This window comes from Odocoileus virginianus, chromosome 4 (genome assembly GCF_023699985.2).
Source record: "Odocoileus virginianus isolate 20LAN1187 ecotype Illinois chromosome 4, Ovbor_1.2, whole genome shotgun sequence".
Taxonomy (NCBI): Eukaryota; Metazoa; Chordata; class Mammalia; order Artiodactyla; family Cervidae; genus Odocoileus; species Odocoileus virginianus.
The window spans coordinates 53154591-53169066 of record NC_069677.1 but is presented as its reverse complement, the minus strand read 5'-3'; the positions used below and the strand labels follow the sequence as shown (position 1 = coordinate 53169066).

Here is a 14476-nt window from a genome sequence, read left to right as displayed (position 1 = left end):
CATTTTATAATGAAAATATTTTTGCAAAAATTATAGCATTCATAATAGGTATTTTATTTTCTCAATCCTCAGATTAAAAAAGCAGTTACTCTTCTGTAACAGCATTGTAATATCTCAAAACTCCATATAGTCAATAATAGCTATCAACTATTGAATGCTTATTATGTTTCAGGAATTGTATTGAGCATGCAATCATTACCTCATTCAATTTGCACAACAACCCTTTGTAGTATTAATATATCACAAATTATTGGATACAGCCAGAAAGGTTATTCTCCCAAGGTCACACTTCACAAAAAAATGGGGCCAGAATTCTAAACTAAGATCATCACAACCTCTCCCTTGCACTGTACCATATCATATACCCACTGGTGTGCTGAAGCTGCCCATAGGTCTTATAAAAGTTTCAGCAATTTTTAAACCAGTTGTTAAAATCTGGGAAATAAAAACTTGGTTGTGGTGAGAATATCTGCACCCCCAAAATGAACAAGCACCACAAACAAGGGCTTCCTCTCGCCGACCAGAAGGCTGGTTTACCAACTCTGAACACAGCAAGATACCAGCTGCTATTCCACTTTCACTTTGGTTCAAAATAATCAGTCCCTTCAAGAGTTTGTTAAAATGGGGACTTGACAGAGTCATAGGCACATTTGAAAGTAAAAAAAAAAAGTTTACCCATGGTATGAATTCCAATATTCCACCTCTGTGTTCTGCTATGCAGAGGGCTTTGAAAGCACATATTTCCCTTTCCATAATGTCCACCATTCACCCCCCAAAGCCCATTGAGTAAGACCAACACTTTATTCCTCTAAGCCTTCTAAACTCCAAGTAACTTCAGGCCATAAAACCTACTCTATACATTACATTTATATTTCCAAAACTTACTACTAACTCTGTATTTCCCCCCCCAGATTCAAAAAGAATGTTTTTCTTTTCTTTTCTTTTCTTGAACCTCAATCATAAAACACTTGATCAGGGTCACAGTCTAGAGTAGCCATTTCAGGTCATTCATTTTCTCTGGGTTTCATGGCTATCTTCTGCTCAAAGTTGAAAATAACTTGCTAGCAGAGCCAATGTCATTGCAACATTTTGAAGTCTTTGCCAAAGATCCTTCCTTAGTCAACTCAAGCTTTTTCTTATAGACATGCTTATTGTCAAAAGACGTTATTAAACTATGACTTCATGCTACTATAAATTTCTGAGAACTGTTTTGGTTTTTAAATGAGACATACCATGTGCTCACTCATCCAGATAAAGGGAGATGCTCATCGCAGCTCAGTGGACTAGACGTGTTTAGCAAGATGCGCCCTGTCCATCAATATACCCTGAATATATCCTCTTTGGTAGTATTTTTTTTTTTTGCACAAGCTATTTTTTATGATTAATGGGGAACAGCTTTAGTGAGTGCAAATAAAATCTGCAGAGAGCCACTGACTCACCAATGAGCAGTAGCCTTTGACAGTTTTGTTGTCAAATAATAACACAATCATTATAGAAGTCAAAATGTTTATTTGGCAAGAGTATAGAAAAAATAACTACTGTAGAAGTCCATAAGAATGAAGTGATCAATATATCCTTAAAATGTACTTTAAAATGTAATACTTTGATTCTCTATCCTGGCACAAATATCTACTGAGCCTATAAAGTTGTAACATTAGCAGCTACTTTTTCTAAGGTAATCTAATTTTAATGACTCCCAATTTCAGTCATAGTGGAGTTAACTGACCCTGGATTATAGGTCCTGCTATAATAACTAGAGAACTGGTTAAAATATCTAATTTTTTCATATACCAGACGACAGGCATTACAGGATTCTGATCCATGAGAAAAGGGAAACCAATGAGAGGAACCCCACAACTGACGCAGACTGCTTCACGAAGGCACTTTTGCAACAGAAGAGGACAAGGCAGAAATAAAGCAAAGTGGTTCCACTGAGATTAAGAGAAAGAGATCAGAGCTGAGAGGGGCAACAAGAGAGACACCTAGAGAAAGAGCTCCAGAAACCAACCTTTTGATCTTCAGCTGCATTCTAAGTTGCATACATCCAGGATGAGATTATAAGAAAATGGCAAAGTGCCAGCAAGGGTGAACAACTACCTGGATCTCTAACCAGACTCACCACCAAAGCTGGCATAGGGCCAGTTGTCTCTCAAATGAGAGACATTTGAATTCTGACCAACCAGAGTGAAGAATCTTTTTTAAACACTCAAGAGATTCAGAAGAGACTCCAGAAAGGCAACTGCTAAAGAGTAGGGCTAGTTCAGCAAAATTGACTTTCAACTTGTTAGAGCAGAGCTTGAGAAAGCCTTAGTAGGATCAAAGTGATCTTCAAAGATGCTAAAATCAGACATAAAACTCAATACACTTCAAGGAAGGAAAGAACATCTAGACCTTCACAAATACTGCATTCGCAAATCTAGGGTCCAGTAAAAACTTTGTAGACATGCAAAGATGCAGAACAACATGACCTATACTCAGGAGAAAAATTAGTAAATAAAAAGAGAACCATAACTTAGGTGATTCAAATGTGTTAACAGACAAGGACAGTGAAAAATCGTGTTATAACTATGTTCATGTTCAAAGACTGAAAATAAAACATGAATCTATGGAGGAATGAGCCAACTCATTGGAAAAGACCCTGATGCTGGGAAAAATTGAGGGCAGGAGGAGAAGGGGGCAACAGAGGATGAGACAGTTGGATGGCATCATCAATACAACAAACATGAGTTTGAGCAAACTCTGAAAGATAGTGAAGGACAGGGAAGCCTGGTGTGCTGCAGTCCATGGGTTGCAGCATGGGACATGACATAGTAACTGAACAACAGCAATAACATAGGGAGGACAAAGATAGAGAGTGTGAATAAATAAGTAGAAACCACACAGAAGAACCAAATGAAATTCTATAGCTAAAAATACAGTAAAATAAAAATTCATTTGATGGGCTTAACAGGAGATTAGATACAACACAAGGAAAAAATAGTGAATTTCAAGATCAGGTGATAGAAACAACACAAAAAACACAGAAAGAAAAATGACTTAAAGTGAACAGAGCCTTAGTGATCAATGAGACAATACCAAACGGTCTAACAAATATGTAATTGGCATCTAAGAAAAGGTCAAGAGACAGGGTGGGACACAAAAATATTTGAAGGGACAGTGGCTAAGAATTTTCAAAATTTGATTTGCGATATAAACACAGACCCAAGAAAACTCACAAACTAAAAGCAGATTAAACATAATAAAAATCACACTAAGACCTACCTTAATTAAATTGCTGACAGTGAATAAAAAAGAGAAAACCCTTAAAACAGCCAAGGGGAAAAATGAGTGTTCCATGTTGGATGGGACACTAGTTGATTTGAAAGAGGAATTAAAAAAACTCTTGAGGTTGATGAAAATGTTCTATATTTTGATGGGGTAAGTGCCTGCATTTGTCATCAGTCATTATACACTTAAGATCTATACAACTCTATGTATGTAAATTATACTTTGATAATCTAATTCTAATCTAATTCTGAAAAGAGCATTTAGAAGGTATGTGGACAAATAATCTGAAATACACATATTCTCTGACCCTAAGTTTATGGTCATAAGAAGAACAAACACTTGAACGACTCACTGTAATGAAATTCAAATTACTATTATAAAAATTAAAGACAATGTGCTTTTGGAGCACAGAAATCTTTGTGTAAGGAATATTTAATTCAACTCAGAAGTTAAGAATCATATTTTATTTCAAAGAAACAAACATTTACTGAACATTTACAGTAAGTTATATACTAAATATATTAAAATGAATAATATGTACTTGGTTAATAATATTAAAAATGCATTGAGTATATACCATATGCAGACAGTGAACTCACTATAACATCATCTTACTATAGAATAACAGTTAAAACTCAAGCAGATCTGGGCTTAAGTTCAGGCTCTGTTACTTGCTAGCTTAGGAAAGTCACTAAACTTCTGTAAACTTCAAATTCTCACAGGTAAAGTGATGATAACAATTAAAATACCTATTTTGCTGTATGTGTGTGAAGATTAATTGAAATAGATAGAATCAAAACAAGGTCCAAGTCCTAAAAATCCACCAGAATTGGCCTAAAAAAATAATGTCATTGGTAGTGGTTTAGTTGCTAAGTCATGTCCGACTCTTGCAACCCCATGGACTGTAGCCTGCCAGGCTCCTCTGTCCATGGGATTTCCAGGCAAGAATACTGGAGTGGGTTGCCATTTCCTTCTCCTGAAATAATGTCATTACATTATGTACATCCCTGCTATAAGAATACAAAGAGGAAATCATCTTATTCCAGAAGTCTCCCTTAGAAAGATGCTTAATGGACTCTTAAAGAATAACAGTTATTCAGGAGACTTGGGGAATACATAAACTCCAGGCAAAGGAAACAAATACAATCTCAAAGGCAAAAAAAAATTATAATTGCTGAAATGCAAAACACAAGGCACATGATCTATCATGGACTCAGAGAGACCAGGTTTTATGGAAGGTTTTATATTGCATGTTGAAGAGGATGATCTGTACTTTGTAGGCTTTCAAGAGCCACTGAAAACTTTCAAGGGACAGCAATTTTACATTTTAGCAACACAGGTGGCTCAATGGAAGTCTCATATGAAAATGGCAAGGTGTCAGAGAAGCAGTAGGCGGTGGTCACCAAATCTCAGGCAAGAATTGTGAGTCACGAACTGGAGCAACTGTAGAGGCACGGGGATGAGCCCCAGGGATGGGAAAGACCTGAAGAACTCTAAGGACGTAAATCTGGCAAAGCAAGGTCAGTGATGGGACATGAGAGGTGAGGGAACTAGCACCTAGGTTTGTTCTCTGGGTGATGATACTGTTATAGGAGGTTATAGCAGGAAAGATGCATTTGGTCTCAAGCGTGTTGAATCTGAGATGCCTGTAGGAATCCCAGGGGGCTGTGGGTAGCACAGTGAATTTGCGTCTGGAGCTCAGAGGACAGTTAAGGAAGATTGATGTGGATTGGAGAACCACCAAATATGAGGAAACAGATGCATTAGAATAGCTGAGAGCATTTGAAAAGAAGGCAAAGTACAAACTGTGGTGAGGGAAGGACATAATCCTGGGACACTAATCAAATCAGTTAGTAATTAAGGAGACTAGACACTCCAATACTTTGGCCACCTGATGCGGAGAGCTGACTCATTGGAAAAGACCCTGATGCTGGGAGGGATTGGGGGCAGGAGGAGAAGGGGACGACAGAGGATGAGATGGCTGGATGGCATCACCGACTCGGTGGACATCAGTCTGAGTAAATTCTGGGAGTTGGTGATAGACAGGGAGGCCTGGTGTGCTGTGATTCATGGGGTTACAAAGAGTCGGACACGACTGAGCGACTGAACTGAACTGAACTGAATTGAGTAGGAAGACAGAGAGCAATAGGAAGGAAACAGAGAGTCATAACACTGAATAAAGGACCTTTGAGTGGAGAAAAGGGAGGGAGTGTATCAGGTGGGACAAAAACCTGAAAACTCTATGCTGTGTTAAGGAAACTATTTACACACAAAAAGCATCATATGAAGTGAATTAAGAGGTTGAGAGCAGCTCAGGGAGGGTCTTGAAGTCAATGCTGTTAAGTTCAGGTTTTATCTTTTAGTATTGGGAAGCTTTTTGTCCAGTTTAATTGAGATGCAATTGATTAATGAAACCATCTTGTATATATCTATACATACACATAGATGTGTATGGGCTTCCTAGGTGGCTCAGTGATAAAGAACCTGCCTGCCAATGGAGGAAACACACAAGATGTGGGTTCAATCCCTGGGTCGGGAAGATCTCTTGGAGAAGGAAATGGCAATCCATTCCAGTATTCTTGCCTGGAAAATCCCATGAATGCAGGAACCTGGTGGGCTACAGTCCATAGGGTCACAAAGAGTCAGACATGACTGAGCATACACACACACACATATATATTTATACATAGTATGAAACTATTGTAAATAATTTAGGAGAGAAGTTATATATGCAGTTATTTATTTTAGAAATGTAACTTTAACCTTTGTGTGAGAGAAAGTGTGGGGACAGGAGAGATGCTGGAAGAGCATTTGGGAAGCATTTGGGAAGTATGGGAGCTGAGGGTGACAGCCTGCATCAGAGGATGGGGAAGTGCACACGACGTCAAGCTCGTTCCCCGGGAGAGCAGGAGGCTGGTGGGTGTTACCAGTGACTCAGGCAGGAAGCGGCTGAGAGGTGTAGGGAGGGGAGGACTGAGACCATCTGTGTCCACATGACTTGGGCAAGCCTGCAGACCACCTATGTCAACATGATAGAGTTCTTTGTTCCAGGAAAACTTTTCCAGAGAAAGATAAGGCTGTAAAGCAAAAAATAGCTCCACCAATTGTTTTAGGAAATTCCTGCAGAAAAAATTGTTAAAGATAAGAGGCTGTTCACTTGAGCAAACAGCCCACTTACCAAATAAAAGTTTGCTTACCAAGACGTTCTTAGGGAGATTTTGGGCAGCCCCAATTAGTTCTGTCTTGGGGGAACTGACTTATGTCACCTAAGCTTGGAAGCCAAAATTCTGTAAATATTCCTCTTCTAAGACACTGCTAAGACCCTATCAGATTCACAGTTTTTTCTTGCTGGAACAAGCACAAGCTAGGTTTTGCTTTATTAACAGCCTGTGTGGTGGTAATTTGGGGCATTCAATAGAGGAGCTATGATGAGTGCAGTGTGGGGCACATTTGATTTGAAGGATATGTGGGATGTGAGAGGGCACTTGAATATTTCCATAGAGAGCTAGAGAGATGATGAAGATGATATTTGATAAGGCTTCCAATAAACCAAAATCATCCATTCAGATGGTTTCAAGTCAAAATGTTGTAATCTAATAATGGCTACTTTTTTGGTCACTTCCCACATCTAATTTTCACTACCACCTTTTCCCACTGTGTAAAGGCCTGTCACACCGAGATCATTATCAGTTTCATACATTGGCTCATGTTACTTCCTCTGCCTGGAATTATTTTCCCTTCCTTTCTTCCTAAGGTTTAAGTCTCTCAGGGCCAGCAGCCTCCTTCAAGCCCCTGAAGCCTTCTCAGAGGTGTCTTTAATTCTCAGGGTTTCTTACTTCACTGTCTCTCTTCCATATTGCATCAGCTGCTCTCCAATCTATTCCCAAGGTTTGTTTTGTATCCTTGGGCACAGTGAAATCACTTTTAAACAGTGAGATCTGTTGTTATACTTTGTTACTGCCTCTAGCCCTTATATTATTCCTGGATGTGTTATAAACCTTCAATGAGTATACCTAAATGTACTGATTTAAACTCAGAAAAGTTAAGAGGAAGTTTAAACATGTCTGACTCTCCAAGAAAAAAAAATGTTTAATTAGCAATTAGCTAGTTAATAATCATTAGCTTGGTTGTACATCTATTTGATACAAGCTTAAATTATAAGCAATTAGGAAAGAATGAGAAGGAAATCAGAAATTTTATTTAAGTAAAAATCTAAAAGATGCAACTTTTTCCATTTGTTTCTAAAATGAATATATTGAATATTTTGCATCAGAAATATATGAATATATTTGGAAATACTATGTGTGCAAGCATGCTTAGACACTCAACTATGTGTGTGTGTGCTAAGTCACTTCAGTCCTGTCTGACTCTTTGCAACCCTATTGATTGTAGCCTGCCAGGTTCCTCAGTCCATGGGATTCTCCATGCAAGAATACTGGAGTGGGTTGCCCTTCTCCAGGGGATCTTCCCGACCCACTGACTGCACCCACATCTCTTACATCTCCTGCGTTGGCAGGCAGGTTCTTTACCACACCAATGTATACATCTGGGAGGACTTAGCTTAGGTGTAATGACAGCAGGAGAAAAGGTTAGAGGAAATTTGTTTTCTTTACGTTGATCTTAATTATTTATTTAATCGATTCTAGAGCAAACTGGTATTTGTTGGACACTAAAACAAAGCTGAACAAAATTTTAAAATATCAGTCTGCATTGTCCAAGTTTTCATATGAAGTGTTAGAAAGAAACTGGCACAAAAATTCATCCTCAAAAGAATGCAGTGAGAGACATACACTTACTGTTTTGAATAAGACTGTGTAGTTAGTTCCCTGTTCTAATATACCAGAATTTTTATTGCTGAAGCTATCAACCCAGATGTTAATTATAATAATGAACTGAACCTATTGACTCTCCTCAAATGCCTATTCTACTGAAACAAACCAGGAAATCTTTTTTATTGAGGGTTGTGGTGATCAAACAAGGACAAGATTTGATTTAAACTTGAGAACTTCATATTTACAATTTAACAGTCTCGCTCATTATTTTATATCCAGTATCATCCAATACCCAAGGTATGTCAATAAAACAGAATTGTTTGGGGACCTGAGATTAATGTGCACACACTTCATGTTCAGTGCTTGTCTGATTGGCACATCTATCCAAATTTTTATGGGTCAGAAGCCAATATAAACAGCAATTACCAAATATGATCTTGGACACACCATTAAAATTTGGACTTTTGCCTCTGAATATCCTTCTCACCATCTTCCTTCTCCACCCAATCACTTTTTTTTTTTTTTAGCTCCTTTACGAGCTAAATTTGTTTTCCCCTAATAGGAAATGTCTTGGATGAGCCTGAATAATTCCAAAGCAGTGTCTATAATCCTTCAGTCACTTTAAGAGGTAAATGAATACAGAGGTATTTCAAAACAAATTAAAGAAAAAAAAGAAAAAAGGTCTGGTGAGAGAATGTATTAAGCCAGTTCCCTGCAGTTAGAAAAGCTTTCTACCATCCTCACACCCCAGTGATATGTAAGAGCAAAATCATTATTCTGAAACAGCCACATCTGATGGCACATTGGTTTATCTATTTTTTGACCAACTTGGCCATTAATGTCATGTCAATAGGGAAAAGTTCCTGTGTACCTATAGATGGTGTCATATTGGCTACTGATCCTGTATTTCTTATGATCTATTTCTTTGTCTTTAACAATTTTTCTAATTTTTTTTTAATTTTAGGAGCATAATTGTGTGTATACATAAAGGCCTGTGCCTAAAGTCATAAATAAAATAGAAATGCAACTAGCAGAAAATTAGAAATATATATATATATACAACACTGTAAATTTTCATTCTCTGCTTTATGTCAGTCTAGTTTGCCTTATGGTGAAATAATCCATAATTAAACTTTACTGCAATATAAATGTTAGCAAAATGGACTGTCGTAGTCAATCAGTGTTTAGAAAAAATTAATCAAATCCAATTCCTTTCTGTAATGAACTTCTTCATGCACTGCTAGCTCACGCATCAGCTCTACGTGAGGCTGGGCAGGTAATCTGGAGAAGCCCATGGCTAGTTAGAAGAATCTTCTCACTCTGTGCTGAAAAGATTTAAAGTTAAGAATCAGGTACAATATTAACTAAGGGAGAAATCCACACATTTGGTAACTTCTGGAAAAGCTCATATATGTAGTGTCTGATCTGATTTTAATGGTATTACAGCATAAAATACTTGTATGTCAATGAAAATTAGCATACTAAAAATCACCTTTCAGGACCTTTTGAAAGCTCCGTGTAAACATTTTGTACACCAGAACAAGGCTTGGTCAGCCCAATCCCTTCAACTATCCATGTGGGGAAGTGTTAAGAAATATGCTTTATATGCGAAGCCTGAATCTGCTGCTTAGAAAGTATATAACCTTAGGCAAGCCTTTAATACCTCAGTGCCTTAAGTTCCATCATTTCTAAACTGGGAGTAACACTACATATAGTAGGCTTTTTTTGAGAGGATCAAACAACTACTCACACACAGACATACAAATAGGCAAAATACACATTGACAGATATATACTGCATTCATATAAGAGGTAAAATTCATGTGTTTAATAGAAGAAAGCACTGAATCCTAAGTTGTTCTCAAGGAATTCCCTTAGGCCTTCTGTCTATTCACCTTCCTGGACCAAGTTTCCAAATTTCCTTCCTTGTCTGCTGCTCTGAGAGCTTGTTTTCCTATCCTTTTTGAAAGCTTTTCTGCTTTGAAGCTGCCACCATCCAGATCATTCCTTGGACTCTCTTGACTGCCAAGGGTATCAATAAAGTACAAAAATAATCTTCTTCAGTTCCCCCAAGGGCCCTTGGGGGGGCCTTTACTTTACCGCTTAACAGTTTGGAAGAAACAGACTGAGAATAACAAAGGGAGGTAAAATCGGAGAAATTGCAAACTGTAAGTCATTTCACAAAATCCATTTAGATAGCCACCTGTTAAAAGAGGGTAGTTTTTGCATTTCTGAAACCAATTTACCTAGAATTCAGTCTTTGGCCAACATTATCCACTTCCTGGACACATATGCACACATTATATCTCAATTTTCACAAACCTTTAAGTGAAATTTAACAAGCCCTGTATTTAGAAGACAATTGCTTCTTGGCAGGAAAGCTATGGCAAACCTGCTGCTGCTCCTAGGTCGCTTCAGTCGTGCCCAACTCTCTGTGACCCCATAGACGGCAGCCCACCAGGCTCCTCTGTCCCTGGGATTCTCCAGGCAAGAATAATGGAGTGGGTTGCCATTTACTTCTCCAATGGCAGACCTAGACAGCATATTAAACAGTAGAGGTATTCCTTTTCTGACAAAGCTCTGTATAGTCAAGGGTATGGTTTTTTTCAGTAGTCACGTACAGCTGTGAGAACTGGACCATAAAGAAGGGTGAGTGGCGAAGAATTGATACTTTCAGACTGTGGTCTGGAGAAGACTCCTGAGAGTCCCTTGGACAGCAGGGAGATCAAACCAGTCAACCTTAAAGGAAATCAACCATGTATACTCATTGCAAGGACTGATGCTGAAGCTCCAATGCTTTGATCACCTGATGCAAAGAGACAACACATTGGAAAAGACCCTGATGCTTGGAAAGATTGAGGTCAGAAGGCGATAAGGGTGACAGAGGATGAGATGGTTGGATGGCATCTCACCAATGCAAAGGATATGAACTTGGGCAAACTCCAGGAGATGGTGAGGGACAGGGAAGCTTGACATGCTGCAGTCGCCAGTCGGACATGACTTGGTAACTGACCAACAACAACAATTTATTACCATAGTAGAAATAAAAGAATTACTTGAGCCTTTGTTACTATTATATAATTGCTGCAGATATTATTTAATGCTTATTGTGTGTGTGTGTTCTGACTCTTGTCTTGACTCTTTACAACCCCATGGACTGTAGCCCATCAGGCTCCTCTGTCCATGGAATTTTCCAAGCAGGAATATTGGAGCTGGCTGCCATTTGCTACTCCAGGAGATCTTCACAACCCAAAAATCAAACCTGTGGCTTTTGTACCTCCCACATTGGCAAGTGGATTCTTTACCACTGTGCCACCTGGGAAGCCCAATGCTCACTGCTACATAGAAATTAAGGCAACTACTAGACCACTGTAGATTTTGTTATTGATGTTCTAATAGAATATATGTGCACTTGTATATCAAATCTGGGTTTTTGATGTCTCTATTACCATATGGGTTTCCCTAGTGGCTCAGCGGGTAAAGAATCCTCCTGCAATGCCAGAGACCTGGGTTCAATCCCTGGGTTGAGAAGATCCCCTGGAGAAGGGAAAGGCTACCCATGCCAGAATTCTGGCCTGGAGAATTCCTGGACTGTACAGTCCATGGGATCACAAAGAGTTGGACATTACTGAGCAACTTTCAAAACTTTCATATTACCATATAACTGGCCTCCTTTGTAATTCTAAGGATTTTCTTTATGCATATAAAACAGTATATATTTAGTTATTATTTCAGCTAAATCCCACATAATTTGGCTGAAATTCTGTACTTTGTTTGCTTCGGATGTGATATGCTGATATGTTAGCCATGATATGACGGTGATAATAAATTCCACATGTAAGAATGATACTGAACTCCAGTTTAACAATGGAATTTGAAGCTAGGAATTTTAAAAATAAATGACAAAAAGATAACTTCATTAAAACCTCAACATTTAATCTTTGGAAACTATTTCTCTAGGGAAAAGGAGAGGTATATGCAAATCTGTGAAGTAATGAACTCTGCTACAATTAATTTCTGGAGTCTAAAGGCTGAGAACATAATCTATAGCCTGAACACAAAGACACAGCTCGTGGAATTTGCTAACTGAACTTCCCACTCTTGGAGCATCCTGCTGTATTATTGACAAGAAATATGAGTTTTGTCAGGCAGCCATCTGGGCTGGACTTGCCTTACCGTGTGCTCAGGTGTCGCGCTTCCCAAATCCACACAAATAGAGTGATTTCCCTTTGTTTTGAGCCCATAATGACAGCTGTATATTGTCACTATGCTTTTTAGAAACAAACCTCTAAGCTTTTTAAAAAATCAGAGGATCCCAAAATGATGATTTCCTATTATGTTACAAAATTGCTTCAAAGCATTATTAATACTCTTTATGTCCAAACCATGGCTGGTAAGTAAGCTTTAGAAGGAATTTGCTCACAGTTACTGCAACAAGATGAAAATTTACTGTTTCTCTTCTTAAAGTGAAAGAAAGAAAGTGAAGTCACTCAGTCATGTCCAACTCTTTGTGACCCTATGGGCTGCAGCCCGCCAGGCTCCTCTGGCCATGGGGTTTTCCAGGCAAGCATACTAGAGCAGGTTGCCATTTCCTTCTCCAGGGGATCTTCCTGACTCAGGGATCAAACCCCGGTGTCCTGCATCTAAGTCACCAGGGAATTCCCATTTCTCTCGTAAGGAGCTTGCTAATGCAAGATCAACATTATATGCCACTTTGCAGAATCCAAAATGTTCGTTTACTCATTTTACTTAGAAAAGCTTTCACCTGTAGATCTCACGGTTCTCATTCAAAAACCAATCCAACTACCTGTAAATTTGGCCCAAATCTAGAAAGTTCTAAAAAGACAAAGCCAATAATATAGTCATCTCAGTGAACAGTACCGAGTACCTCAGATGGCCACAGCTCCAGAACCCAGGCCAGGTGAAAAACTAAACGGAAATATAATCTCAGTTCGCTGGGATAGTAATTACCTTCCACAGAAAGTATCTTTCAAACCCACACGATTGATAATCACTTAGAAACATTTAGGAAAATCAAAGATAGAGGAATAATACTTCAGCATTGTGTACTGACAAATTAATCCTACATAAAGAAAGTCTGTCTTTTGGAAGATGAGCTCTAGCCCCTGGCATGTCCAGCCTGGTATTAACAGAACAATCTGTTTGCCGGGGCCTTTGACCACCAGAGAATCTAACACTGATTTCTTATGGTGGCTCTGAATCATGCTAATCAGTTTTGACCTCCAGACTAACTAGAAAATAAAAGCATTAGCCTGACATCCAGGAAGGTTAGGAGACAAAAGATTAGACCAAAGTGGGCAGTCTGAGGTTGAGCCCCAGTAAAAGCTCTGGACACCAACAGCTGGGGTAAGCCTTCCTGGTTGGCAGTACTCCCTGCATGTTGTTGTACATCACAGCCAGGAGGAGGCAGTGCTGTGCATAACTTTACAAGCAGGGGATGAGCAGAAGCTCTGTGTGGAGGCCTCCCGTGCGTATGCACTTAGGTGCTCAGTCACATCCAACTCCTTGTGACCCCATGGACTGTAGCCTGCCAGGCTCCTCTGTCAATGGGGGTTCTCTAGGCAAGAACACTGGAGTGGGTTGCCATGCTCTCCTCCAGGGGATACTCCCAACCCAGGCATTGAACCCAGGTCTCCCACATTGCAGGCAGACTTTTTACCATCTGAGCCACCAGGTTAGCCCTCCTAGACTCAATTTAATGTAACTTTCTTTGGATAATTTTGTCCTGTATACTGTCCCTGTATAATCTTTGTGAGTACAGTGGTTTTCAGTGATTCCAAATTGTCAAACCTGAGGGTGGCCATGGGAATCCTAGAATTTGCAGCCAGCTGGTCCTAAGTGAAGGTGGCGCTGGAGACCCTGAATTTGCAGCCAGTGTCTGAAGTGAAGGTTCTTGTGAGGACTATTTCCTCTAACTGTACAGTTTGCTTAACTCTGCATAATGATTAAGGAAGAATCTGTGAAAATTTAGGATTTTATACAGTTGTAACATTTAGCTTATTAGAGCCACAGCTTGTAATTCCAATTTAAAAGGAGTACTTGAGCTGACTTCTGACTTACAATAACACCTTACTAAGTTTATTACTTATCGACTACTTAACATTCAATCTGCCACATTTTTAACTGTAATATATTAAATACTAAGAAGATTTTGTGTGAGTCAGATATTAAAATTCTTAAAAATTACAGAAAGTGATTAAGTTTATGAATGTAGTTTAAATTATTTCAAGATATGGGTATAAAGTTTGTAAAAGGCACCAAAATTTACTTACAAAATTGGCTACAAAAATTTTGCAAAAGTAAAATAAATTTCTGAACTGAACATAAAATCTCGAGGACTTAGGCTTTGAATACGCAAATTTAATAAATTGCTTAGTATGTAAAAAACATTAAGAGTATTTTCTGTTCTTTTAAGTC

General features: G+C 38.7%; 1 pseudogene; it reads left to right on the top strand.

Moving 5' to 3' along the window:
• LOC139034860 (14-3-3 protein eta-like) overlaps nucleotides 1-14476 on the top strand; it is a 38530-nt pseudogene that overhangs the window by 13408 nt on the left and 10646 nt on the right.